Raw genomic sequence first — 6,000 nt, 5'->3', positions numbered from 1 at the left:
ACAAACTTACACACTATTAGAACTCTAAATGAGCCCCATGATGAAACTTTTAATCTAGTCTGGCACTCCCATTAGCCATTGACAATAATCAGTATAGATTGGTATTTCTTGGCATTTATTCACAATAGCTCATTATTATCTAAAAGCCCATCAAAGTTGCCAAGTCAGCTGCTACCCAATTTCCTCTCCATCATACAAACAAATTCCCAGCTGAGAGGTGAACCAACTGGTACTCACCTTCCCTGCCCACCATGTTGCATGGGATCCTTTTTCTCCCTCCTTTCCAGGCAACAATGGAGCATCCTCAAGGACTACTGAAGTGGCTTCCCCTTAGAGAGGATATGAATTCCTCCTAAGAGTGATTCAGAAGGATTGATGCCAAATTACCTTGCCTGCCATCTCCCTCTTTTATCATATCACTTTCCATCTTCTGAAGATTTCAGCACTTTGAAGTTTAATCAATTTGTATCAGTAGTTACTTCATGCCAGTATTTTGGCCTTAACAGTTCTTTAAGGAATTTCTCTCCTGTTGAATTTGAAAGAGGTAGATAGCCAGCTTTAATTTTTTTGTTGTTGTTGGCCTTAAATTTCCTCTTTCTTCAGAGAAATTAATATAATCTGGGGAAAATAGGCCTGAAATTACTTAAACATGAACTTATACAATTTCTATACAGGCAATTTTGACCTTGGCACTCCAGGAACTTTGAACTTCTGTGTGAGTTCAGGTTGTTTGGAGGTAAGTTATCCAAACCAACTCTTATTTAAGCAAAAGGAGGGTGTATTAGAGGAATGCTTTGTAGTTTAAAGAACTGAAGAAGATCTGAACAAACCAGCTTTTGGAAGGATGCAACCAGTGCCACTCTAGGGATTTCATAGAAATTCACAGACTTAATCATCATGACATTGCCTTCATATAAGTCAGAACCAACCATCTTCCATTCCTATGTATTCCCACTTAGAAATATGTTGCCACGGGGCAGAACTTCATTGGCCTACCTTGGCCATCTACTCACTCCTGTGGTCAGTAGAGCAGAGATGGGGGTTATCCTCTGATGAGCTGTTCTACCAGAACAGAATATTTGGGGGCAAATTCTCCCAGAGAGACTGTGGGTCCATGGTAGTTGTAGATGTCCACTACATTGTTTCTCCTGGCTGTCCACTTGCCCATATTCCCATCCACAGAAGTTCCCTAATACTCTCATCCAACAGTACACAGTCATACAACATACTCAAATGCACTCCTTCCCGGAAGTCTTAGCCAGCTATTGCACCCAGAAGCAAGGTCTGAAGGCCCTTATTCTCTGAGTATCAGATCTCAAATTGTACCTCATATCTCTGCACATTCTGTTTCAGGGCACACTGGCCCTGACTTCCAACTGCCAGCACTGGCAACTTTTTGCCTGTGGGTTTTCTTTGGCCACTGGAGACCTCTCTGACTATTCTTGGGGGGCAGGCAGGAGGTACAAAAAGCTATCATTTCTTGGGGAGCATCCCTCAATCAGGGACTGAAGAATAGATAAATATACAAGTTTCCTCACCTCCCCAAGAGCTGTTAGAGTAACTCTTGATTGGATATTCTATAGTCTTGCAGAGTTCTTCATTCTTTAGGAGTCAGTTGCAGTTGCTCATATGATGACATGTGTGGAAGTATACACGTCATGGTTTGCCTTTCCTTCTTCAACCTCACTTCCTGCTCTCCTGGTGGTACTTTCTGGGATCACTTCCCAAATAGGTGACTTGCACACAAATTCTTGTCTCGGGGGTTTACTTCTAAGTCACTGGGTATTTTTCATTCATCCTCTAGGTCTATCATAAAACCCTCTCAAAAATTTGCAGCCCATGGACTAAAAGGCAGATTTAGCCATCACCACCAGACCCTTGTTTCTGTAACTGTTCACTAGGCCAGAGCTATTATTTTTGAGCTCTCTCCTCCCCTGTGCATTTGATGCTAGCTTTGCCCTTTTTTTAAAAAAAAATATTTTATTTAGTCATGAGAGACACACAGAGAGACAGAGGCAGAGACATAGGCAGAGGGAGAAGCTGGCCCCCAGCAGGGACCCCAACGAGGGACTCAATCCGGAGGACTTGATCCTGGGGACTCCAGGATCACTACCTGAGCGGAAGGCAGATGTCAACCACTGATCCGCCCAACCAAAGCATCCCTAGCTTTGCCTTTATTTAGCCTCTCAAGTCAATAGGATTCCTTCCGGGTGGAGTAACCAAACCTTCATTCCTGAAAGGCCTTTATCCCTTGAGTTTCTTCTTTTGCCTTTTCTGTGTTCTTAACAGGCTATCCCACCATTTTATGTGGTCGGTTGCTTCCAGGTTATGAGGAATGTGATAAGACCAGAGTATCCTGTCAACCTTAACTTGGCACTCAGAGGCGAGTTCCTAGTTAGAGGAAGTGATATATGGGATAGACACCCATATAGAAAATGCTGTAATTTTTTTCCCAGCCTCATAAATGTCTAGTTTGGTAAGGAAAAAAAAATCACAGCATTTTCTATAATGGAATGGGTCCAGTAAGACTGGCTAGCTACCAGGTATATGGTATGGACACATATGATTGTTTTGCTGCCACTTAGGCTCTCAACAGTGGTGGTGAGGGAAAGAGTCTTCCACCATCACTTCCCTGGTCATGAGCAATGTGAACAATACCCTGGTAGTTAGGGTAGTTGGAGGACTGACATCCAGATAAGCCCATTCTTGTTTGCTTATTAAACTACTCTTCAGAAGGGAGGGATTTGTGGTGAAATTTAAATAAGATAGAAATATTCTGACATTTTGGACTCAGATGTATTTCCTGAACCTCCTTATCACTCATATTTCATTCTCCTTGTTCCTAATCTTCGACCAAAAAAATCAAATGCTACTTATTTTTCAGTGTGGATACTTATGTCAGTCCATCTCTCCTCCTAGTAAAAGTGAGAAATATATATATAACCATTGATGTTCTACTCAAAGGAAAATTTCCTGTTTTTGATTATCCTTTAAGACTACTTCTGAGTAAGGTTCTAAAACCACACTGATCCGTGATATGTTGTGCACAATTACCTGTGAATAAAGTAATTTCTTCCTTCTTAGGTAACTAATCATGAGGCATTTTCCATGTATGTGGGTGCTTATTGAAGAATGACAAGAATAGCAGTGCTGAGAGGGGTTCTGAGCCACCACCTTCTTAAACCAAGCTGCCCCTTCAGCACCTACCCACTGAGGCCTGGTCTTGCACCTGCCCTTTCCCCTTGATGGCAGAACCCTGAAAATGCCTTACTTTATGATGAATTGGATAATATAGCACCCAGCATGATGGGCTGTTCAGAACTCATGATGGCTTCCCAAGATCAGATGTTCAGTATCAAATGTAACCTAATATCAAGCCTAAAGCTATTGCTTACAGTGAAATTGCCACTTACTGGAAGTCTAATCCCTTTGCTCCAAAAATCTGTGGGCCTGCTCTGCAGTTTTCATATTGGATTTGCCAAATGCTCTGCATAACTTCTCAAACAGATACAAACATTTTGAGGACTATTGGATCCACCAAATAATATAGGTCAGGTGGATCCAACCTGTATTATCTGGAGCTCCTGAAGTTACATCCTTATGTGTCTTGGGTAGCCTCCAAAGCTGGCCCCTATGTTCATAAAAGAAGTTGTGTGCTTGCTCTCTCTCTCTCTCTCTTTCTTTTTTTCTCTCTCTCTCTCTCTCTTTCTCTCTCGCTCTCTCATTATAATGTCTTTATCATGTTTTGTATGAAGACTAGTGTGTCCTCATAAAAATTGGGAAATATACCCTTTTGTCCATTTCTCTATAAAAGTTTATGTAAGAATGATATTATTTCTTCCTTGAAATTTTTAAGGAATCTGGAACAGTTAGACCAACAAAATAAATAAAGTAGTATTGGGTTATAGCCCAAAGTATAAAATAAATATTCACAGCTCCATATGGATATACATAAATGATTAAATAAGTAAATGAAAGAGAACGATTCCAAGTAATTTATGTAAAGACTCCTCCTTCAAGAAAATGGAACATAACCTCTCACCCCTTCAAAACCTGTGAATTTCACATAGTGACTTCCTTCCAAAGAATATAATACAAAAATCAGGAGAAAAGAACTTTACAGTGAAGAAACCTAGTCAGTTTTTTTTCTCTAGAATAAACACTAACTACCTCAGCCATATGATTAAGCTTAACATATTCAGTGATGTCTTGTTCATAACATGTCCCCTTGATACGATGTGATGAGAATTGTACTCTACTTTTGTGGTCTTTGTCCCCAAAGCCCATAACCCCATATAATCATGAGATAACATGAAACAATTCCAATTGAGGAACATTCTATAGAACACTTGACAAGCACTCCCAAAAACTGTCAAGGAAAAATCTAAGAAGTTGTCATAGTCTAAAGAATCCTACTGTAATATCCTGGATGGGTAGGATTCTGGAAAAAGAAAAGAAAAAAAAAAGAATATTAAGTAAAACTAAGGAAATAAGAATAAAATGGACTTTAATAATAATATCGAATACAATACTAATGTGAGATGTTTGGAGACACTGAGTGTGAGATATACTGTACTATGCTTATAACTTTTCTCTAAGTCTAAATCTATTTTAAAATTAAAAGTTTATTTTAAGAACAACTATAGTAAGTGACAATTAAGACATAAACATTATAAGCATTGTTTTAATATGTTATTACATAGCACGTGTGGTGCATTATCTGTATAGCTCATGCAAATACATATATAAATTAGTATATTAATGCCAATATTTGAGTAAGCTCTTCGTCCCTTGGTAATTATATAAATAAGAATTTCCTTCAATTAAAAGCACCTGCATGGCTAAGACAAGACAGATGAGATGAGAAGGCTTTTAATGGTGCTATAATTTAGTAGTGGTCCTCTTAATGACAGACTTTTTAGCAAGAAATAAGAAAATTAGCATTAAAATTAAATGAGCATTTCAACATTCTATGGTGTTAGGGAATTGCAACTTGAAACAGCAATGAGATGCCACCCTGCACCTATTACAATGGCCAAAATCCAAAGCACTGACAATACCAAATGCTGGTGGGGATGTGTAGCAACAAAAACCCTCATTCACTGCTGGTGGGAATGCCAAATGGTACATATACTGTGGAAAACAGGAATTTAGTGGTTTCTTACACAGCTACCCATACTCTTACCATATGATCCAGCATTTGCTTCCTTTGGTATTAACCCAAATGAGTTAAAACTTAGGTCCAACAAAACCTGCACACAGACGTTTATAGCAGCTTTATCCATAATTGCCAAAAGTTGGAAGCAACCAAGATGTCCTGCAGGAGGTAAGTGGGTAAATAAACTGTGGTGCACCCAGACAATGGAATAGTATGTAGTACTAAAAATAAATGAGTTATCAAGTCACAAAAAGACATGAAGGAACCTCCAATGTATATGACCTAGTGAAAGAAGCCAATCTGAGAAGGCTACATGCTGTATTGCTCCAACTACCTAAAATCCTGGAAAGGGCAAAATTATGGGGACAGTAGAAAGATCAGTGATTGCCAGAGGTTGGCGGGGAGAGGGGATGAATAGACAGAGCACAGAGGATTTTTAGGGCAGGTGAACTACTTGGTATGATACCCTCATGGTGAATGCTTGCCATTCCACATTTGTCAAAACCTATAGAATGTATCAGAGTGAACGTTAATGTAAACTATGCACCTTGAGTGATAATGATGTGTCAGTGAAGCCTCATGGGTTGTGATAAATGTACCACTCTGGTATGGGATGCTTAAAATAGGAGAGGCTGTGTGTGCACTGGGGTAGGAGGTGTACGATATGTACATCTGTACTTTCAAGTCTGTCAAAATGGACGTAAAGCTAAAACTGCTTTTAAAAATGAAGTCTATTAAAACATTAAATGAGCATTTAAAATGAGATGAATAATTTCAAATGTATCTAAACCAAGCATCTCTTTTTTACTGAAGAATTAATTTATGGACCCAAGTGGAGATAT

Source organism: Canis lupus, chromosome 24, assembly GCF_003254725.2.
Source record: "Canis lupus dingo isolate Sandy chromosome 24, ASM325472v2, whole genome shotgun sequence".
NCBI classification, from domain to species: Eukaryota; Metazoa; Chordata; class Mammalia; order Carnivora; family Canidae; genus Canis; species Canis lupus.
The sequence above is the reverse complement of the archived record's forward strand: the minus strand, read 5'-3'. Positions refer to the sequence as shown.